The following is a 24,321-nucleotide window of genomic DNA, read 5'->3' on the forward strand; positions in this document are numbered from 1 at the left end:
ACTCTCTGGACTCAATGCACTGCAGCCCCAGTGGTGCCAGTGCACTCTCTGGACTCACTGCACTGCATCCCCAGTGGTGCCAGTGCAATCTCTGGACTCACTGCACTGCATCTCCAGTGGTGCCAGTGCACTCTCTGGACTCACTGCAGTGCATCCCCAGTGGTGCCAGTGCACTCTCTGGACTCACTGCACTGCATCACAGGTGGTGCCAGTGCACTCTCTGGACTCACTGCACTGCACCCCCAGTGGTGCCAGTGCACTCTCTGCACTCACTTCTCTGCATTCCCAGTGGTGCCAGTGAAGTCTCTGGACTCACTGCACTGCATCCACAGTGGTGCCAGTGCAATCTCTGGACTCACTGCAGTGCATCACCAGTGGTGCCAGTGCACTCTCTGGACTCACTGCACTGCATCCCCAGTGGTGCTAGTGCACTCTCTGGACTCACTGCAGTGCATCCCCAGTGGTGCCAGTGCACTCTCTGGACTCACTGCACTGCATCCCCAGTGGTGCAAATGCACTCTCGCGAGTCACTGCACTACATCCCCAGTGGTGCCAGTGCACTCACTGGACTCACTGTACTGCATCATCTGTGGTGCCAGTGCACTCTCTGGACTCACTGCAATGCATCCCCAGTGGTGCCAGTGCACTCTCTGGACTCACTGCACTGCATCCCCAGTGGTGCCAGTGCACTCTCTGGACTCACTGCACTGTATCCCCAGTGGTGCCAGTGCACTCACTGGATTCACTGCAGTGCATCCCCAGTGGTGCCAGTGCACTCTCTGGACTCACTGCACTGCATCCCCAGTGGTGCCAGTGCACTCTGTGGACTCACTGCACTGCATGCAAAGTGGTGACAGTGCACTCTCTGGACTCACTGCAGTGCATCCCCAGTGGTGACAGTGCACTCTCTGGAGTCACTGCACTGCATCCCCAGTGGTGCCAGTGCACTCTCTGGACTCACTGCACTGCATCCCCAGTGGTGCCAGTGCACTCTGTGGACTCACTGCAGTGCATCCCCACTGGTGCCAAAGCACTCTCTGGACTCCCGGCACCGCATCCCCAGTGGTGCCAGTGCACTCTCTGGACTCACTGCACTGCATCCCCAGTGGTGCCAGTGCACTCTCTGGAGTCACAGCACTGCATCCCCAGTGGTGCCAGTGCACTCTCTGGACTCACTGAATTGCATCCCCAGTGGTGCCAGTGCACTCTCTGGACTCACTGAAGTGCATTCTCAGTGGTGCCAGTGCACTCTCTGGACTCACTGCAGTGCATCCCCAGTGGTGCCAGTACACTCACTGGACTCACTGCACTGCATCCCCAGTGGTGCCAGTGCACTCTCTGGACTCACTAAACTGCATCACCAGTGGTGCCTCTCCACTCTCTGGACTCACTGCACTGCATCCCCAGTGGTGCCAGTGCACTCACTGGACTCACTGCAGTGCATCCCCACTGGTGCCAGTGCACTCTCTGGGCTCACTGCAGTGCATCCCCAGTGGTGCCAGTGCACTCTCTGGACTCACTGCACTGCATCCCCAGTGGTGCCTGTGCGCTCTCTGGAGTCACAGCACTGCATCCCCAGTGGTGCCAGTGCAATCTCTGGACTCACTGCACTGCATCCCCAGTGGTGCCAGTGCACTCTCTGGACTCACTGAAGTGCATTCTCAGTGGTGCCAGTGCACTCTCTGGACTCACTGCACAGCATCCCCAGTGGTGCCAGTGCACTCTCTGGACTCACTGAACTGCATCCCCAGTGGTGCCAGTGCACTCTCTGGACTCACTGCACTGCATCCCCAGTGCTGCCAGTGCACTCTCTGGACTCACTGCACTGCATCCCTAGTGGTGCCACTGCACTCTCTGGACTCACTGCACTGCTTCCCCAGTGATGCCAGTGCACTCTCTGGACTCACTGCACTGCAGCCCCAGTGGTGCCAGTGCACTCACTGGACTCACTGCAGTGCATCCCCAGTGGTGCCAGTGCACTCTCTGGACTCACTGCACTGCATCCCCAGTGGTGCCAGTGCACTCTCTGGACTCACTGCACTGCATCCCCAGTGGTTCCAGCGCACTCTCTGGACTCACTGCACTGCATCCCCAGTGGTGCTAGTGCACTCTGTGGACTCACTGCAGTGCATCCCCAGTGGTGCCAGTGCACTCTCTGGACTCACTGAAGTGCATTCTCAGTGGTGCCAGTGCACTCTCTGGACTCACTGCACTGCATCCCCAGTGGTGCCAGTACACTCTCTGGACTCACTGCAGTGCATCCCCAGTGGTGCCAGTGCACTCTCTGGACTCACTGCACTGCATCCCCAGTGGAGCCAGTGCACTCTCTGGACTCACTGCAGTGCATCCGCAGTGGTGCCATTGCACTCTCTGGACTCACTGCACTGCATCTCCAGTGGTGCCAGTGCACTCTCTGGACTCACTGCACTGCATCCCCAGTGGTGCCAGTGCACTCTCTTGAGTCACTGCACTGCATCCCCTGTGGTGCAAGAGCACTCTCTGGACTCACAGCAGTGCATCACCAGTGGTGCCAGTGCACTCTCTGGACTCACTGCACTGCATCCCCAGTGGTACCAGTGCACTGTGTGGACTCACTGTACTGCATCCCCAGTGGTGCCAGTGCAATCTCTGGACTCACTGCAGTGCATCCCCAGTGGTGCCAGTGCACTCTCAGGACTCACTGCACTGCACCCCCAGTGGTGCCAGTGCACTCTCTGGACTCACTGCACTGCATCCCCAGTAGTGACAGTGCACTCTCTGGACTCACTGCAGTGCATCCCCAGTGGTGCCAGTGCATTCTCTGGACTCACTGCACTGCATCCCCAGTAGTGCCAGTGCACTCTCTGGACTCACTGCACTGCATCCCCAGTGGTGCCAGTGCAGTCTCTGGAGTAACTGCAGTGCATCCCCACTGGTGCCAAAGCACTCTCTGGACTCACTGCAGTGCATCCCCAGTGGTGCCACTGCACTCTCTGGACTCACTGCAGTGCATCCCCAGTGGTGCCAGTGCACTCTCTGGACTCATTGAAGTGCATTCTCAGTGGTGCCAGTGCACTCTCTGGACTCACTGCACTGCATCCCCAGTGGTGCCAGTACACTCACTGGACTCACTGCACTGCATCCCCAGTGGTGCCAGTGCACTCTCTGGACTCACTAAACTGCATCCCCAGTGGTGCCACTGCACTCTCTGGACTCACTGCACTGCTTCCCCAGTGGTGCCAGTGCACTCACTGGACTCACTGCAGTGCATCCCCACTGGTGCCAGTGCAATCTCTGGACTCACTGCACTGCATCCCCAGTGGTGCCAGTGCGCTCTCTGGAGTCACAGCACTGCATCCCCAGTGGTGCCAGTGCAATCTCTGGACTCACTGCACTGCATCCCCAGTGGTGCCAGTGCACTCTCTGGACTCACTGCACTGCATCCCCAGTGGTGCCAGTGCACTCTCTGGACTCACTGCAGTGCATCCCCAGTGGTGCCAGTGCACTCTATGGACTCACTGAAGTGCATTCTCAGTGGTGCCAGTGCACTCTCTGGACTCACTGCACTGCATCCCCAGTGGTGCCAGTACACTCACTGGACTCACTGCAGTGCATCCCCAGTGGTGCCAGTGCACTCTCTGGACTCACTGCACTGCTTCCCCAGTGGTGCCAGTGCACTCACTGGACTGACTGCAGTGCATCCCCACTGGTGCCAGTGCACTCTCTGGGCTCACTGCAGTGCATCCCCAGTGGTGCCAGTGCACTCTCTGGGCTCACTGCAGTGCATCCCCAGTGGTGCCAGTGCACTCTCTGGACTCACTGCACTGCATCCACAGTGGTGCCAGTGCAATCTCTGGACTCACTGAACTGCATCCCCAGTGGTGCCAGTGAACTCTCTGGATTCACTGCACTGCATCCCCAGTGCTGCCAGTGCACTCTCTGGACTCACTGCACTGCATCCCCAGTGGTGCCACTGCACTCTCTGGACTCACTGCACTGCTTCCCCAGTGGTGCCAGTGCACTCACTGGACTCAATGCAGTGCATCCCCACTCGTGCCAGTGCACTCTCTGGGCTCACTGCAGTGCATCCCCAGTGGTGCCAGTGCACTGTGTGGACTCACTGCACTGCATCCCCAGTGGTGCCAGTGCGCTCTCTGGAGTCACAGCACTGCATCCCCAGTGGTGCCAGTGCAATCTCTGGACTCACTGCACTGCATCCCCACTGCTGCCAGTGCACTCTCTGGACTCACTGCACTGAAGCCCCAGTGGTGCCAGTGCACTCTCTGGACTCACTGCACTGCATCCCCAGTGGTGCCAGTGCACTCTCTGGACTCACTGCACTGCATCCCCAGTGGTGCCAGTGCACTCTCTGGACTCACTGCAGGGCATCCCCAGTGGTGCCAGTGCACTGTCTGGACTCACTGCAGTGCATCCCCAGTGGTGCCAGTGCACTCTCTGGACTCACTGTACTGCACCCCCAGTGGTGCCAGTGCACTCAGTGGACTGACTGCACTGCATCCCCAGTGGTGCCAGTGCACTCTCTGGACTCACTGCACTGCATCCCCACTGGTGCCAGTGTACTCTCTGGACTCACTGCAGTGCATCCCCAGTGGTGCCAGTGCACTCTCTGGACTCACTGAAGTGCATTCTCAGTGGTGCCAGTGCACTCTCTGGACTCACTGAAGTGCATCCCCAGTTGTGCCAGTGCACTCTCTGGACTCAATGCACTGCATCCCCAGTGGTGCCAGTGCACTCTCTGGACTCACTGCACTGCATCCCCAGTGGTGCCAGTGCAATCTCTGGACTCACTGCACTGCATCTCCAGTGGTGCCAGTGCACTCTCTGGACTCACTGCAGTGCATCCCCAGTGGTGCCAGTGCACTCTCTGGACTCACTGCACTGCATCACAGGTGGTGCCAGTGCACTCTCTGGACTCACTGCACTGCACCCCCAGTGGTGCCAGTGCACTCTCTGCACTCACTTCTCTGCATTCCCAGTGGTGCCAGTGAAGTCTCTGGACTCACTGCACTGCATCCACAGTGGTGCCAGTGCAATCTCTGGACTCACTGCAGTGCATCACCAGTGGTGCCAGTGCACTCTCTGGACTCACTGCACTGCATCCCCAGTGGTGCTAGTGCACTCTCTGGACTCACTGCAGTGCATCCCCAGTGGTGCCAGTGCACTCTCTGGACTCACTGCACTGCATCCCCAGTGGTGCAAATGCACTCTCGCGAGTCACTGCACTACATCCCCAGTGGTGCCAGTGCACTCACTGGACTCACTGTACTGCATCATCTGTGGTGCCAGTGCACTCTCTGGACTCACTGCAATGCATCCCCAGTGGTGCCAGTGCACTCTCTGGACTCACTGCACTGCTTCCCCAGTGGTGCCAGTGCACTCTCTGGACTCACTGCACTGTATCCCCAGTGGTGCCAGTGCACTCACTGGATTCACTGCAGTGCATCCCCAGTGGTGCCAGTGCACTCTCTGGACTCACTGCACTGCATCCCCAGTGGTGCCAGTGCACTCTGTGGACTCACTGCACTGCATGCCCAGTGGTGACAGTGCACTCTCTGGACTCACTGCAGTGCATCCCCAGTGGTGACAGTGCACTCTCTGGAGTCACTGCACTGCATCCCCAGTGGTGCCAGTGCACTCTCTGGACTCACTGCACTGCATCCCCAGTGGTGCCAGTGCACTCTCTGGACTCACTGCAGTGCATCCCCACTGGTGCCAAAGCACTCTCTGGACTCCCGGCACCGCATCCCCAGTGGTGCCAGTGCACTCTCTGGACTCACTGCACTGCATCCCCAGTGGTGCCAGTGCACTCTCTGGAGTCACAGCACTGCATCCCCAGTGGTGCCAGTGCACTCTCTGGACTCACTGAATTGCATCCCCAGTGGTGCCAGTGCACTCTCTGGACTCACTGAAGTGCATTCTCAGTGGTGCCAGTGCACTCTCTGGACTCACTGCAGTGCATCCCCAGTGGTGCCAGTACACTCACTGGACTCACTGCACTGCATCCCCAGTGGTGCCAGTGCACTCTCTGGACTCACTAAACTGCATCACCAGTGGTGCCTCTCCACTCTCTGGACTCACTGCACTGCATCCCCAGTGGTGCCAGTGCACTCACTGGACTCACTGCAGTGCATCCCCACTGGTGCCAGTGCACTCTCTGGGCTCACTGCAGTGCATCCCCAGTGGTGCCAGTGCACTCTCTGGACTCACTGCACTGCATCCCCAGTGGTGCCTGTGCGCTCTCTGGAGTCACAGCACTGCATCCCCAGTGGTGCCAGTGCAATCTCTGGACTCACTGCACTGCATCCCCAGTGGTGCCAGTGCACTCTCTGGACTCACTGAAGTGCATTCTCAGTGGTGCCAGTGCACTCTCTGGACTCACTGCACAGCATCCCCAGTGGTGCCAGTGCACTCTCTGGACTCACTGAACTGCATCCCCAGTGGTGCCAGTGCACTCTCTGGACTCACTGCACTGCATCCCCAGTGCTGCCAGTGCACTCTCTGGACTCACTGCACTGCATCCCTAGTGGTGCCACTGCACTCTCTGGACTCACTGCACTGCTTCCCCAGTGATGCCAGTGCACTCTCTGGACTCACTGCACTGCAGCCCCAGTGGTGCCAGTGCACTCACTGGACTCACTGCAGTGCATCCCCAGTGGTGCCAGTGCACTGTCTGGACTCACTGCAGTGCTTCCCCAGTGGTGCCAGTGCACTCTCTGGACTCACTGTACTGCACCCCCAGTGGTGCCAGTGCACTCAGTGGACTGACTGCACTGCATCCCCAGTGGTGCCAGTGCACTCTCTGGACTCACTGCACTGCATCCCCACTGGTGCCAGTGTACTCTCTGGACTCACTGCACTGCATCCCCAGTGTTCCCAGTGCACTCACTGGACTCACTGGACACATCCCCAGTGGTGCCAGTGCACTCTCTGGACTCACTGCAGTGCATCCACAGTGGTGCCAGTGCACTCTCTGCACTCACTGCACTGCATCCCCACTGGTGCCAGTGTACTCTCTGGACTCACTGCAGTGCATCCCCAGTGGTGCCAGTGCACTCTCTGGACTCACTGAAGTGCATTCTCAGTGGTGCCAGTGCACTCTCTGGACTCACTGAAGTGCATCCCCAGTTGTGCCAGTGCACTCTCTGGACTCAATGCACTGCATCCCCAGTGGTGCCAGTGCACTCTCTGGACTCACTGCACTGCATCCCCAGTGGTGCCAGTGCAATCTCTGGACTCACTGCACTGCATCTCCAGTGGTGCCAGTGCACTCTCTGGACTCACTGCAGTGCATCCCCAGTGGTGCCAGTGCACTCTCTGGACTCACTGCACTGCATCACAGGTGGTGCCAGTGCACTCTCTGGACTCACTGCACTGCACCCCCAGTGGTGCCAGTGCACTCTCTGCACTCACTTCTCTGCATTCCCAGTGGTGCCAGTGAAGTCTCTGGACTCACTGCACTGCATCCACAGTGGTGCCAGTGCAATCTCTGGACTCACTGCAGTGCATCACCAGTGGTGCCAGTGCACTCTCTGGACTCACTGCACTGCATCCCCAGTGGTGCTAGTGCACTCTCTGGACTCACTGCAGTGCATCCCCAGTGGTGCCAGTGCACTCTCTGGACTCACTGCACTGCATCCCCAGTGGTGCAAATGCACTCTCGCGAGTCACTGCACTACATCCCCAGTGGTGCCAGTGCACTCACTGGACTCACTGTACTGCATCATCTGTGGTGCCAGTGCACTCTCTGGACTCACTGCAATGCATCCCCAGAGGTGCCAGTGCACTCTCTGGACTCACTGCACTGCATCCCCAGTGGTGCCAGTGCACTCTCTGGACTCACTGCACTGTATCCCCAGTGGTGCCAGTGCACTCACTGGATTCACTGCAGTGCATCCCCAGTGGTGCCAGTGCACTCTCTGGACTCACTGCACTGCATCCCCAGTGGTGCCAGTGCACTCTGTGGACTCACTGCACTGCATGCCCAGTGGTGACAGTGCACTCTCTGGACTCACTGCAGTGCATCCCCAGTGGTGACAGTGCACTCTCTGGAGTCACTGCACTGCATCCCCAGTGGTGCCAGTGCACTCTCTGGACTCACTGCACTGCATCCCCAGTGGTGCCAGTGCACTCTGTGGACTCACTGCAGTGCATCCCCACTGGTGCCAAAGCACTCTCTGGACTCCCGGCACCGCATCCCCAGTGGTGCCAGTGCACTCTCTGGACTCACTGCACTGCATCCCCAGTGGTGCCAGTGCACTCTCTGGAGTCACAGCACTGCATCCCCAGTGGTGCCAGTGCACTCTCTGGACTCACTGAATTGCATCCCCAGTGGTGCCAGTGCACTCTCTGGACTCACTGAAGTGCATTCTCAGTGGTGCCAGTGCACTCTCTGGACTCACTGCAGTGCATCCCCAGTGGTGCCAGTACACTCACTGGACTCACTGCACTGCATCCCCAGTGGTGCCAGTGCACTCTCTGGACTCACTAAACTGCATCACCAGTGGTGCCTCTCCACTCTCTGGACTCACTGCACTGCATCCCCAGTGGTGCCAGTGCACTCACTGGACTCACTGCAGTGCATCCCCACTGGTGCCAGTGCACTCTCTGGGCTCACTGCAGTGCATCCCCAGTGGTGCCAGTGCACTCTCTGGACTCACTGCACTGCATCCCCAGTGGTGCCTGTGCGCTCTCTGGAGTCACAGCACTGCATCCCCAGTGGTGCCAGTGCAATCTCTGGACTCACTGCACTGCATCCCCAGTGGTGCCAGTGCACTCTCTGGACTCACTGAAGTGCATTCTCAGTGGTGCCAGTGCACTCTCTGGACTCACTGCACAGCATCCCCAGTGGTGCCAGTGCACTCTCTGGACTCACTGAACTGCATCCCCAGTGGTGCCAGTGCACTCTCTGGACTCACTGCACTGCATCCCCAGTGCTGCCAGTGCACTCTCTGGACTCACTGCACTGCATCCCTAGTGGTGCCACTGCACTCTCTGGACTCACTGCACTGCTTCCCCAGTGATGCCAGTGCACTCTCTGGACTCACTGCACTGCAGCCCCAGTGGTGCCAGTGCACTCACTGGACTCACTGCAGTGCATCCCCAGTGGTGCCAGTGCACTCTCTGGACTCACTGCACTGCATCCCCAGTGGTGCCAGTGCACTCTCTGGACTCACTGCACTGCATCCCCAGTGGTTCCAGCGCACTCTCTGGACTCACTGCACTGCATCCCCAGTGGTGCTAGTGCACTCTGTGGACTCACTGCAGTGCATCCCCAGTGGTGCCAGTGCACTCTCTGGACTCACTGAAGTGCATTCTCAGTGGTGCCAGTGCACTCTCTGGACTCACTGCACTGCATCCCCAGTGGTGCCAGTACACTCTCTGGACTCACTGCAGTGCATCCCCAGTGGTGCCAGTGCACTCTCTGGACTCACTGCACTGCATCCCCAGTGGAGCCAGTGCACTCTCTGGACTCACTGCAGTGCATCCGCAGTGGTGCCATTGCACTCTCTGGACTCACTGCACTGCATCTCCAGTGGTGCCAGTGCACTCTCTGGACTCACTGCACTGCATCCCCAGTGCTGCCAGTGCACTCTCTTGAGTCACTGCACTGCATCCCCTGTGGTGCAAGAGCACTCTCTGGACTCACAGCAGTGCATCCCCAGTGGTGCCAGTGCACTCTCTGGACTCACTGCACTGCATCCCCAGTAGAGCCAGTGCACTCTCTGGACTCACTGCACTGCATCCCCAGTGGTGCCAGTGCACTCTCTGGACTCACTAAACTGCATCACCAGTGGTGCCAGTGCACTCTCTGGACTCACTGCAGTGCATCCCCAGTGGTGCCAGTGCACTCTCTGGGCTCACTGCAGTGCATCCCCAGTGGTGCCAGTGCACTCTCTGGACTCACTGCACTGCATCCCCAGTGGTGCCAGTGCGCTCTCTGGAGTCACAGCACTGCATCCCCAGTGGTGCCAGTGCAATCTCTGGACTCACTGCACTGCATCCCCAGTGGTGCCAGTGCACTCTCTGGACTCACTGCACTGCATCCCCAGTGGTGCCAGTGCACTCTCTGGAGCAACTGCACTGCATCCCCACTGGTGCCAAAGCACTCTCTGGACTCCCAGCACCGCATCCCCAGTGGTGCCAGTGCACTCTCTGGACTCACTGCACTGCATGCCCAGTGGTGCCAGTGCACTCTCTGGACTCACTGTACTGCATACCCACTGGTGCCAGTGCACTCTGTGGACTCACTGTACTGCATCCCCAGTGGTGACAGTGCACTCTCTGGACTCACTGCAGTGCATCCCCAGGGGTGCCAGTGCACTCTCTGGACTCACTGCACTGAAGCCCCAGTGGTGCCAGTGCACTCTCTGGACTCACTGTGCTGCATCCCCAGTGGTGCCAGTGCACTCTCTGGACTCACTGCACTGCATCCCCAGTGGTGCCAGTGCACTCTCTGGACTCACTGCAGGGCATCCCCAGTGGTGCCAGTGCACTGTCTGGACTCACTGCAGTGCATCCCCAGTGGTGCCAGTGCACTCTCTGGACTCACTGTACTGCACCCCCAGTGGTGCCAGTGCACTCACTGGACTGACTGCACTGCATCCCCAGTGGTGCCAGTGCACTCTCTGGACTCACTGCACTGCATCCCCACTGGTGCCAGTGTACTCTCTGGACTCACTGCAGTGCATCCCCAGTGGTGCCAGTGCACTCACTGGACTCACTGGACACATCCCCAGTGGTGCCAGTGCACTCTCTGGACTCACTGAAGTGCATTCTCAGTGGTGCCAGTGCACTCTCTGGACTCACTGAAGTGCATCCCCAGTTGTGCCAGTGCACTCTCTGGAGTCACAGCACTGCATCCCCAGTGGTGCCAGTGCACTCTCTGGACTCACTGCACTGCATCCCCAGTGGTGCCAGTGCAATCTCTGGACTCACTGTAGTGCATCTCCAGTGGTGCCAGTGCACTCTCTGGACTCACTGCAGTGCATCCCCAGTGGTGCCAGTGCACTCTCTGGACTCACTGTACTGCATCACCAGTGGTGCCATTGCACTCTATGGACTCACTGCACTGCAGCCCCATTGGTGCCAGTGCACTCTCTGGACTCACTGCACTGCATCACAGGTGGTGCCAGTGCACTCTCTGGACTCACTGCACTGCACCCCCAGTGGTGCCAGTGCACTCTCTGCACTCACTTCTCTGCATTCCCAGTGGTGCCAGTGAAGTCTCTGGACTCACTGCACTGCATCCACAGTGGTGCCAGTGCAATCTCTGGACTCACTGCAGTGCATCCCCACTGGTGCCAAAGCACTCTCTGGACTCACTGCACTGCATCCCCAGTGGTGCCAGTGCACTCTCTGGACTCACTGCAGTGCATCCCCAGTGGTGCCAGTGCACTCTCTGGGCTCACTGCAGTGCATCCCCAGTGGTGCCAGTGCACTCTCTGGACTCACTGCACTGCATCCCCAGTGGTGCCAGTGCGCTCTGTGGACTCACTGTACTGCATCCCCAGTGGTGACAGTGCACTCTCTGGACTCACTGCAGTGCATCCCCAGTGGTGCCAGTGCACTCTCTGGACTCACTGCACTGCATCCCCAGTGGTGCCAGTGCGCTCTGTGGACTCACTGCACTGAAGCCCCAGTGGTGCCAGTGCACTCTCTGGACTCACTGTGCTGCATCCCCAGTGGTGCCAGTGCACTCTCTGGACTCACTGCACTGCATCCCCAGTGGTGCCAGTGCACTCTCTGGACTCACTGCAGGGCATCCCCAGTGGTGCCAGTGCACTGTCTGGACTCACTGCAGTGCATCCCCAGTGGTGCCAGTGCACTCTCTGGACTCACTGTACTGCACCCCCAGTGGTGCCAGTGCACTCACTGGACTGACTGCACTGCATCCCCAGTGGTGCCAGTGCACTCTCTGGACTCACTGCACTGCATCCCCACTGGTGCCAGTGTACTCTCTGGACTCACTGCAGTGCATCCCCAGTGGTGCCAGTGCACTCACTGGACTCACTGGACACATCCCCAGTGGTGCCAGTGCACTCTCTGGACTCACTGAAGTGCATTCTCAGTGGTGCCAGTGCACTCTCTGGACTCACTGAAGTGCATCCCCAGTTGTGCCAGTGCACTCTCTGGAGTCACAGCACTGCATCCCCAGTGGTGCCAGTGCACTCTCTGGACTCACTGCACTGCATCCCCAGTGGTGCCAGTGCAATCTCTGGACTCACTGTAGTGCATCTCCAGTGGTGCCAGTGCACTCTCTGGACTCACTGCAGTGCATCCCCAGTGGTGCCAGTGCACTCTCTGGACTCACTGTACTGCATCACCAGTGGTGCCATTGCACTCTATGGACTCACTGCACTGCAGCCCCATTGGTGCCAGTGCACTCTCTGGACTCACTGCACTGCATCACAGGTGGTGCCAGTGCACTCTCTGCACTCACTTCTCTGCATTCCCAGTGGTGCCAGTGAAGTCTCTGGACTCACTGCACTGCATCCACAGTGGTGCCAGTGCAATCTCTGGACTCACTGCAGTGCATCACCAGTGGTGCCAGTGCACTCTCTGGACTCACTGCACTGCATCCCCAGTGGTGCCAGTGCACTCTCTGGACTCACTGCAGTGCATCCCCAGTGGTGCCAGTGCACTCTCTGGACTCACTGCACTGCATCCCCAGTGGTGCAAGTGCACTCTCGCGAGTCACTGCACTACATCCCCAGTGGTGCCAGTGCACTCACTGGACTCACTGTACTGCATCATCTGTGGTGCCAGTGCACTCTCTGGACTCACTGCAATGCATCCCCAGTGGTGCCAGTGCACTCTCTGGACTCACTGCACTGCATCCCCAGTGGTGCCAGTGCACTCTCTGGACTCACTGCACTGTATCCCCAGTGGTGCCAGTGCACTCACTGGATTCACTGCAGTGCATCCCCAGTGGTGCCAGTGCACTCTCTGGACTCACTGCACTGCATCCCCAGTGGTGCCAGTGCACTCTGTGGACTCACTGCACTGCATGCCCAGTGGTGACAGTGCACTCTCTGGACTCACTGCAGTGCATCCCCAGTGGTGACAGTGCACTCTCTGGACTCACTGCAGTGCATCCCCACTGGTGCCAAAGCACTCTCTGGACTCCCGGCACCGCATCCCCAGTGGTGCCAGTGCACTCTCTGGACTCACTGCACTGCATCCCCAGTGGTGCCAGTGCACTCTCTGGAGTCACAGCACTGCATCCCCAGTGGTGCCAGTGCACTCTCTGGACTCACTGAATTGCATCCCCAGTGGTGCCAGTGCACTCTCTGGACTCACTGAAGTGCATTCTCGGTGGTGCCAGTGCACTCTCTGGACTCACTGCACTGCATCCCCAGTGGTGCCAGTGCACTCACTGGACTCACTGCAGTGCATCCCCACTGGTGCCAGTGCACTCTGTGGACTCACTGTACTGCATCCCCAGTGGTGACAGTGCACTCTCTGGACTCACTGCAGTGCATCCCCAGGGGTGCCAGTGCACTCTCTGGACTCACTGCACTGAAGCCCCAGTGGTGCCAGTGCACTCTCTGGACTCACTGTGCTGCATCCCCAGTGGTGCCAGTGCACTCTCTGGACTCACTGCACTGCATCCCCAGTGGTGCCAGTGCACTCTCTGGACTCACTGCAGGGCATCCCCAGTGGTGCCAGTGCACTGTCTGGACTCACTGCAGTGCATCCCCAGTGGTGCCAGTGCACTCTCTGGACTCACTGTACTGCACCCCCAGTGGTGCCAGTGCACTCACTGGACTGACTGCACTGCATCCCCAGTGGTGCCAGTGCACTCTCTGGACTCACTGCACTGCATCCCCACTGGTGCCAGTGTACTCTCTGGACTCACTGCAGTGCATCCCCAGTGGTGCCAGTGCACTCACTGGACTCACTGGACACATCCCCAGTGGTGCCAGTGCACTCTCTGGACTCACTGAAGTGCATTCTCAGTGGTGCCAGTGCACTCTCTGGACTCACTGAAGTGCATCCCCAGTTGTGCCAGTGCACTCTCTGGAGTCACAGCACTGCATCCCCAGTGGTGCCAGTGCACTCTCTGGACTCACTGCACTGCATCCCCAGTGGTGCCAGTGCAATCTCTGGACTCACTGTAGTGCATCTCCAGTGGTGCCAGTGCACTCTCTGGACTCACTGCAGTGCATCCCCAGTGGTGCCAGTGCACTCTCTGGACTCACTGTACTGCATCACCAGTGGTGCCATTGCACTCTATGGACTCACTGCACTGCAGCCCCATTGGTGCCAGTGCACTCTCTGGACTCACTGCACTGCATCACAGGTGGTGCCAGTGCACTCTCTGGACTCACTGCACTGCACCCCCAGTGGTGCCAGTGCACTCTCTGCACTCACTTCTCTGCATTCCCAGTGGTGCCAGTGAAGTCTCTGGACTCACTGCACTGCATCCACAGTGGTGCCAGTGCAATCTCTGGACTCACTGCAGTGCATCCCCACTGGTGCCAAAGCACTCTCTGGACTCACTGCACTGCATCCCCAGTGGTGCCAGTGCACTCTCTGGACTCACTGCAGTGCATCCCCAGTGGTGCCAGTGCACTCTCTGGGCTCACTGCAGTGCATCCCCAGTGGTGCCAGTGCACTCTCTGGACTCACTGCACTGCATCCCCAGTGGTGCCAGTGCGCTCTGTGGACTCACTGTACTGCATCCCCAGTGGTGACAGTGCACTCTCTGGACTCACTGCAGTGCATCCCCAGTGGTGCCAGTGCACTCTCTGGACTCACTGCACTGCATCCCCAGTGGTGCCAGTGCGCTCTGTGGACTCACTGCACTGAAGCCCCAGTGGTGCCAGTGCACTCTCTGGACTCACTGTGCTGCATCCCCAGTGGTGCCAGTGCACTCTCTGGACTCACTGCACTGCATCCCCAGTGGTGCCAGTGCACTCTCTGGACTCACTGCAGGGCATCCCCAGTGGTGCCAGTGCACTGTCTGGACTCACTGCAGTGCATCCCCAGTGGTGCCAGTGCACTCTCTGGACTCACTGTACTGCACCCCCAGTGGTGCCAGTGCACTCACTGGACTGACTGCACTGCATCCCCAGTGGTGCCAGTGCACTCTCTGGACTCACTGCACTGCATCCCCACTGGTGCCAGTGTACTCTCTGGACTCACTGCAGTGCATCCCCAGTGGTGCCAGTGCACTCACTGGACTCACTGGACACATCCCCAGTGGTGCCAGTGCACTCTCTGGACTCACTGAAGTGCATTCTCAGTGGTGCCAGTGCACTCTCTGGACTCACTGAAGTGCATCCCCAGTTGTGCCAGTGCACTCTCTGGAGTCACAGCACTGCATCCCCAGTGGTGCCAGTGCACTCTCTGGACTCACTGCACTGCATCCCCAGTGGTGCCAGTGCAATCTCTGGACTCACTGTAGTGCATCTCCAGTGGTGCCAGTGCACTCTCTGGACTCACTGCAGTGCATCCCCAGTGGTGCCAGTGCACTCTCTGGACTCACTGTACTGCATCACCAGTGGTGCCATTGCACTCTATGGACTCACTGCACTGCAGCCCCATTGGTGCCAGTGCACTCTCTGGACTCACTGCACTGCATCACAGGTGGTGCCAGTGCACTCTCTGCACTCACTTCTCTGCATTCCCAGTGGTGCCAGTGAAGTCTCTGGACTCACTGCACTGCATCCACAGTGGTGCCAGTGCAATCTCTGGACTCACTGCAGTGCATCACCAGTGGTGCCAGTGCACTCTCTGGACTCACTGCACTGCATCCCCAGTGGTGCCAGTGCACTCTCTGGACTCACTGCAGTGCATCCCCAGTGGTGCCAGTGCACTCTCTGGACTCACTGCACTGCATCCCCAGTGGTGCAAGTGCACTCTCGCGAGTCACTGCACTACATCCCCAGTGGTGCCAGTGCACTCACTGGACTCACTGTACTGCATCATCTGTGGTGCCAGTGCACTCTCTGGACTCACTGCAATGCATCCCCAGTGGTGCCAGTGCACTCTCTGGACTCACTGCACTGCATCCCCAGTGGTGCCAGTGCACTCTCTGGACTCACTGCACTGTATCCCCAGTGGTGCCAGTGCACTCACTGGATTCACTGCAGTGCATCCCCAGTGGTGCCAGTGCACTCTCTGGACTCACTGCACTGCATCCCCAGTGGTGCCAGTGCACTCTGTGGACTCACTGCACTGCATGCCCAGTGGTGACAGTGCACTCTCTGGACTCACTGCAGTGCATCCCCAGTGGTGACAGTGCACTCTCTGGACTCACTGCAGTGCATCCCCACTGGTGCCAAAGCACTCTCTGGACTCCCGGCACCGCATCCCCAGTGGTGCCAGTGCACTCTCTGGACTCACTGCACTGCATCCCCAGTGGTGCCAGTGCACTCTCTGGAGTCACAGCACTGCATCCCCAGTGGTGCCAGTGCACTCTCTGGACTCACTGAATTGCATCCCCAGTGGTGCCAGTGCACTCTCTGGACTCACTGAAGTGCATTCTCGGTGGTGCCAGTGCACTCTCTGGACTCACTGCACTGCATCCCCAGTGGTGCCAGTGCACTCACTGGACTCACTGCAGTGCATCCCCACTGGTGCCAGTGCACTCTCTGGGCTCACTGCAGTGCATCCCCAGTGGTGCCAGTGCACTCTCTGGACTCACTAAACTGCATCACCAGTGGTGCCTGTGCGCTCTCTGGAGTCACAGCACTGCATCCCCAGTGGTGCCAGTGCAATCTCTGGACTCACTGCACTGCATCCCCAGTGGTGCCAGTGCACTCTCTGGACTCACTGAAGTGCATTCTCAGTGGTGCCAGTGCACTCTCTGGACTCACTGCACTGCATCCCCAGTGGTGCCAGTGCACTCTCTGGACTCACTGAACTGCATCCCCAGTGGTGCCAGTGCACTCTCTGGACTCACTGCACTGCATCCCCAGTGCTGCCAGTGCACTCTCTGGACTCACTGCACTGCATCCCTAGTGGTGCCACTGCACTCTCTGGACTCACTGCACTGCTTCCCCAGTGGTGCCAGTGCACTCTCTGGACTCACTGCACTGCAGCCCCAGTGGTGCCAGTGCACTCACTGGACTCACTGCAGTGCATCCCCACTGGTGCCAGTGCACTCTCTGGACTCACTGCACTGCATCCCCAGTGGTGCCAGTGCACTCACTGGACTCACTGCACTGCATCCCCAGTGGTGCTAGTGCACTCTGTGGACTCACTGCAGTGCATCCCCAGTGGTGCCAGTGCACTCTCTGGACTCACTGAAGTGCATTCTCAGTGGTGCCAGTGCACTCTCTGGACTCACTGCACTGCATCCCCAGTGGTGCCAGTACACTCTCTGGACTCACTGCAGTGCATCCCCAGTGGTGCCAGTGCACTCTCTGGACTCACTGCAGTGCATCCCCAGTGGAGCCAGTGCACTCTCTGGACTCACTGCAGTGCATCCGCAGTGGTGCCATTGCACTCTCTGGACTCACTGCACTGCATCTCCAGTGGTGCCAGTGCACTCTCTGGACTCACTGCACTGCATCCCCAGTGCTGCCAGTGCACTCTCTTGAGTCACTGCACTGCATCCCCTGTGGTGCAAGAGCACTCTCTGGACTCACAGCAGTGCATCACCAGTGGTGCCAGTGCACTCTCTGGACTCACTGCACTGCATCCCCAGTGGTACTAGTGCACTGTGTGGACTCACTGCAGTGCATCCCCAGTGGTGCCAGTGCAATCTCTGGACTCACTGCAGTGCATCCCCAGTGGTGCCAGTGCACTCTCTGGACTCACTGCACTGCACCCCCAGTGGTGCCAGTGCACTCTCTGGACTCACTGCACTGCATCCCCAGTAGTGACAGTGCACTCTCTGGACTCACTGCAGTGCATCCCCAGTGGTGCCAGTGCATTCTCTGGAGTCACTGCACTGCATCCCCAGTAGTGCCAGTGCACTCTCTGGACTCACTGCACTGCATCTCCAGTGGTGCCAGTGCACTGACAGGATTCACTGCAGTGCATCCCCAGTGGTGCCAGTGCACTCTCTGGACTCACTGCACTGCATCCCCAGTGGTGCCAGTGCACTCTCTGGACTCACTGCCATGCATCCGCAGTGGTGCCATTGCACTCTCTGGACTCACTGCACTGCATCCCCAGTGGTGCCAGTGCACTCTCTGGACTCACTGCACTGCATCCCCAGTGGTGCCAGTGCACTCTCTTGAGTCACTGCACTGCATCCCCTGTGGTGCAAGAGCACTCTCTGGACTCACAGCAGTGCATCACCAGTGGTGCCAGTGCACTCTCTGGACTCACTGCACTGCATCCCCAGTGGTGCCAGTGCACTCTCTGGACTCACTGCACTGCATCCCCAGTGGTGCTAGTGCACTGTGTGGACTCACTGTACTTCATCCCCAGTGGTACCAGTGGAATCTCTGGACTCACTGCAGTGCATCCCCAGTGGTGCCAGTGCACTCTCTGGACTCACTGAAGTGCATTCTCAGTGGTGCCAGTGCACTCTCTGGACTCACTGCACTGCATCCCCGGTAGTGACAGTGCACTCTCTGGACTCACTGCAGTGCATCCCCAGTGGTGCCAGTGCACTCTCTGGACTCACTGCAGTGCATCCCCAGTGGTGCCAGTGCACTCTCTGGACTCACTGCACTGCTTCCCCAGTGGTGGCAGTGCACTCTCTGGACTCACTGCAGTGCATCCCCATTGCTGCCAGTGCGCTCTCTGGAGTCACAGCACTGCATCCCCAGTGGTGACAGTGCAATCTCTGGACTCACTGCACTGCATCCCGAGTGGTGCCAGTGCACTCTCTGGACTCACTGCAGTGCATCCCCAGTGGTGCCAGTGCACTCTCTGGGCTCACTGCAGTGCATCCCCAGTGGTGCCAGTGCACTCTCTGGACTCACTGCACTGCATCCCCAGTGGTGCCAGTGCGCTCTGTGGACTCACTGTACTGCATCCCCAGTGGTGACAGTGCACTCTCTGGACTCACTGCAGTGCATCCCCAGTGGTGCCAGTGCACTCTCTGGACTCACTGCACTGCATCCCCAGTGGTGCCAGTGCGCTCTGTGGACTCACTGCACTGAAGCCCCAGTGGTGCCAGTGCACTCTCTGGACTCACTGTGCTGCATCCCCAGTGGTGCCAGTGCACTCTCTGGACTCACTGCACTGCATCCCCAGTGGTGCCAGTGCACTCTCTGGACTCACTGCAGGGCATCCCCAGTGGTGCCAGTGCACTGTCTGGACTCACTGCAGTGCATCCCCAGTGGTGCCAGTGCACTCTCTGGACTCACTGTACTGCACCCCCAGTGGTGCCAGTGCACTCACTGGACTGACTGCACTGCATCCCCAGTGGTGCCAGTGCACTCTCTGGACTCACTGCACTGCATCCCCACTGGTGCCAGTGTACTCTCTGGACTCACTGCAGTGCATCCCCAGTGGTGCCAGTGCACTCACTGGACTCACTGGACACATCCCCAGTGGTGCCAGTGCACTCTCTGGACTCACTGAAGTGCATTCTCAGTGGTGCCAGTGCACTCTCTGGACTCACTGAAGTGCATCCCCAGTTGTGCCAGTGCACTCTCTGGAGTCACAGCACTGCATCCCCAGTGGTGCCAGTGCACTCTCTGGACTCACTGCACTGCATCCCCAGTGGTGCCAGTGCAATCTCTGGACTCACTGTAGTGCATCTCCAGTGGTGCCAGTGCACTCTCTGGACTCACTGCAGTGCATCCCCAGTGGTGCCAGTGCACTCTCTGGACTCACTGTACTGCATCACCAGTGGTGCCATTGCACTCTATGGACTCACTGCACTGCAGCCCCATTGGTGCCAGTGCACTCTCTGGACTCACTGCACTGCATCACAGGTGGTGCCAGTGCACTCTCTGCACTCACTTCTCTGCATTCCCAGTGGTGCCAGTGAAGTCTCTGGACTCACTGCACTGCATCCACAGTGGTGCCAGTGCAATCTCTGGACTCACTGCAGTGCATCACCAGTGGTGCCAGTGCACTCTCTGGACTCACTGCACTGCATCCCCAGTGGTGCCAGTGCACTCTCTGGACTCACTGCAGTGCATCCCCAGTGGTGCCAGTGCACTCTCTGGACTCACTGCACTGCATCCCCAGTGGTGCAAGTGCACTCTCGCGAGTCACTGCACTACATCCCCAGTGGTGCCAGTGCACTCACTGGACTCACTGTACTGCATCATCTGTGGTGCCAGTGCACTCTCTGGACTCACTGCAATGCATCCCCAGTGGTGCCAGTGCACTCTCTGGACTCACTGCACTGCATCCCCAGTGGTGCCAGTGCACTCTCTGGACTCACTGCACTGTATCCCCAGTGGTGCCAGTGCACTCACTGGATTCACTGCAGTGCATCCCCAGTGGTGCCAGTGCACTCTCTGGACTCACTGCACTGCATCCCCAGTGGTGCCAGTGCACTCTGTGGACTCACTGCACTGCATGCCCAGTGGTGACAGTGCACTCTCTGGACTCACTGCAGTGCATCCCCAGTGGTGACAGTGCACTCTCTGGACTCACTGCAGTGCATCCCCACTGGTGCCAAAGCACTCTCTGGACTCCCGGCACCGCATCCCCAGTGGTGCCAGTGCACTCTCTGGACTCACTGCACTGCATCCCCAGTGGTGCCAGTGCACTCTCTGGAGTCACAGCACTGCATCCCCAGTGGTGCCAGTGCACTCTCTGGACTCACTGAATTGCATCCCCAGTGGTGCCAGTGCACTCTCTGGACTCACTGAAGTGCATTCTCGGTGGTGCCAGTGCACTCTCTGGACTCACTGCACTGCATCCCCAGTGGTGCCAGTGCACTCACTGGACTCACTGCAGTGCATCCCCACTGGTGCCAGTGCACTCTCTGGGCTCACTGCAGTGCATCCCCAGTGGTGCCAGTGCACTCTCTGGACTCACTAAACTGCATCACCAGTGGTGCCTGTGCGCTCTCTGGAGTCACAGCACTGCATCCCCAGTGGTGCCAGTGCAATCTCTGGACTCACTGCACTGCATCCCCAGTGGTGCCAGTGCACTCTCTGGACTCACTGAAGTGCATTCTCAGTGGTGCCAGTGCACTCTCTGGACTCACTGCACTGCATCCCCAGTGGTGCCAGTGCACTCTCTGGACTCACTGAACTGCATCCCCAGTGGTGCCAGTGCACTCTCTGGACTCACTGCACTGCATCCCCAGTGCTGCCAGTGCACTCTCTGGACTCACTGCACTGCATCCCTAGTGGTGCCACTGCACTCTCTGGACTCACTGCACTGCTTCCCCAGTGGTGCCAGTGCACTCTCTGGACTCACTGCACTGCAGCCCCAGTGGTGCCAGTGCACTCACTGGACTCACTGCAGTGCATCCCCACTGGTGCCAGTGCACTCTCTGGACTCACTGCACTGCATCCCCAGTGGTGCCAGTGCACTCACTGGACTCACTGCACTGCATCCCCAGTGGTGCTAGTGCACTCTGTGGACTCACTGCAGTGCATCCCCAGTGGTGCCAGTGCACTCTCTGGACTCACTGAAGTGCATTCTCAGTGGTGCCAGTGCACTCTCTGGACTCACTGCACTGCATCCCCAGTGGTGCCAGTACACTCTCTGGACTCACTGCAGTGCATCCCCAGTGGTGCCAGTGCACTCTCTGGACTCACTGCACCGCATCCCCAGTGGAGCCAGTGCACTCTCTGGACTCACTGCAGTGCATCCGCAGTGGTGCCATTGCACTCTCTGGACTCACTGCACTGCATCTCCAGTGGTGCCAGTGCACTCTCTGGACTCACTGCACTGCATCCCCAGTGCTGCCAGTGCACTCTCTTGAGTCACTGCACTGCATCCCCTGTGGTGCAAGAGCACTCTCTGGACTCACAGCAGTGCATCACCAGTGGTGCCAGTGCACTCTCTGGACTCACTGCACTGCATCCCCAGTGGTACTAGTGCACTGTGTGGACTCACTGCAGTGCATCCCCAGTGGTGCCAGTGCAATCTCTGGACTCACTGCAGTGCATCCCCAGTGGTGCCAGTGCACTCTCTGGACTCACTGCACTGCACCCCCAGTGGTGCCAGTGCACTCTCTGGACTCACTGCACTGCATCCCCAGTAGTGAAAGTGCACTCTCTGGACTCACTGCAGTGCATCCCCAGTGGTGCCAGTGCATTCTCTGGAGTCACTGCACTGCATCCCCAGTAGTGCCAGTGCACTCTCTGGACTCACTGCACTGCATCTCCAGTGGTGCCAGTGCACTGACAGGATTCACTGCAGTGCATCCCCAGTGGTGCCAGTGCACTCTCTGGACTCACTGCACTGCATCCCCAGTGGTGCCAGTGCACTCTCTGGACTCACTGCCATGCATCCGCAGTGGTGCCATTGCACTCTCTGGACTCACTGCACTGCATCCCCAGTGGTGCCAGTGCACTCTCTGGACTCACTGCACTGCATCCCCAGTGGTGCCAGTGCACTCTCTTGAGTCACTGCACTGCATCCCCTGTGGTGCAAGAGCACTCTCTGGACTCACAGCAGTGCATCACCAGTGGTGCCAGTGCACTCTCTGGACTCACTGCACTGCATCCCCAGTGGTGCCAGTGCACTCTCTGGACTCACTGCACTGCATCCCCAGTGGTGCTAGTGCACTGTGTGGACTCACTGTACTTCATCCCCAGTGGTACCAGTGGAATCTCTGGACTCACTGCAGTGCATCCCCAGTGGTGCCAGTGCACTCTCTGGACTCACTGAAGTGCATTCTCAGTGGTGCCAGTGCACTCTCTGGACTCACTGCACTGCATCCCCGGTAGTGACAGTGCACTCTCTGGACTCACTGCAGTGCATCCCCAGTGGTGCCAGTGCACTCTCTGGACTCACTGCAGTGCATCCCCAGTGGTGCCAGTGCACTCTCTGGACTCACTGCACTGCTTCCCCAGTGGTGGCAGTGCACTCTCTGGACTCACTGCAGTGCATCCCCATTGCTGCCAGTGCGCTCTCTGGAGTCACAGCACTGCATCCCCAGTGGTGACAGTGCAATCTCTGGACTCACTGCACTGCATCCCGAGTGGTGCCAGTGCACTCTCTGGACTCACTGAAGTGCATTCTCAGTGGTGCCAGTGCACTCTCTGGACTCACTGCACTGCATCCCAATGGTGCCACTGCACTCTCTGGACTCACTGAACTGCATCCCCAGTGGTGCCAGTGCAATCTCTGGACTCACTGCAGTGCATCCCCAGTGGTGCCAGTGCACTCTCTGGACTCACTGGAGTGCATCACCTGTGGTGCCAGTGCACTCTCTGGACTCACTGCACTGCATCCCCAGTGCTGCCAGTGCACTCTCTGGACTCACTGCACTGCATCCCCAGTGGTGCCTGTGCACTCTCTGGACTCACTGCACTGCATCCCCAGTGGTGCCAGTGCGCTCTCTGGAGTGACTGCAGTGCATCCACAGTGGTGCCAGTGCACTCTCTGGACTCGCGTCACTGCATCCCCAGTGGTGCCAGTGCACTCTCTGGACTCGCGTCACTGCATCCCCAGTGGTGCCAGTGCTCTCTCTGGACTCACTGCAGTGCACTCCCGGTGGTGCCAGTGCACTCTCTGCACTCACTGCAGTGCATCCCCAGTGGTGCTAGTGCACTCTGGACTCACTGCACTGCATCCCCAGTGGTGCCAGTGCACTCTCTGGACTCACTGCACTGCATCCCCATTGGTGCCAGTGCACTCTCTGGACTCACTGTACTGCATCCCCAGTGGTGCCAGTGCACTCTCTGGACTCACTGCAGTGCATCCACAGTGGTGCCAGTGCACTCTCTGGACTCACTGCACCGCATCCCCTCTGGTGCCAGTGAACTCTCTAGAGTCACTGCGCTGCATCCCCAGTGGTGCCAGTGCACTCTCTGGACTCACTGTACTGCATCCCCAGTGGTGCCAAAGCACTCTCTGGACTCCCGGCACCGCATCCCCAGTGGTTCCAGTGCACTCTCTGGCCTCACTGCACTGCATCCCCAGTGGTGCCAGTGCACTCTCTGGACTCACTGCACTGCATCCCCAGTGGTGCCAGTGCACTCTCTGGACTCACTGGAGTGCATCACCTGTGGTGCCAGTGCACTCTCTGGACTCACTGCAGTGCATCCCTAGTGGTGCCAGTGCACTCTCTGGACTCACTGCACTGCATCCCCTGTGCTGCCAGTGCTCTCTCTGGACTCACTGCACTGCATTCACAGTGGTGCCAGTGCACTCTCTGGCCTCACTGCAGTGCATCACCAGTGGTGCCAGTACACTCTCTGGACACACTGAAGTGCATTCTCAGTGGTGCCAGTGCACTCTCTGGTCTCACTGCGCTGCATCCGCAGTGGT

The sequence above is a fragment of the Anser brachyrhynchus genome, assembly GCF_964034855.1.
Source record: "Anser brachyrhynchus genome assembly, chromosome: 3".
In the NCBI taxonomy this organism is placed as follows: Eukaryota; Metazoa; Chordata; class Aves; order Anseriformes; family Anatidae; genus Anser; species Anser brachyrhynchus.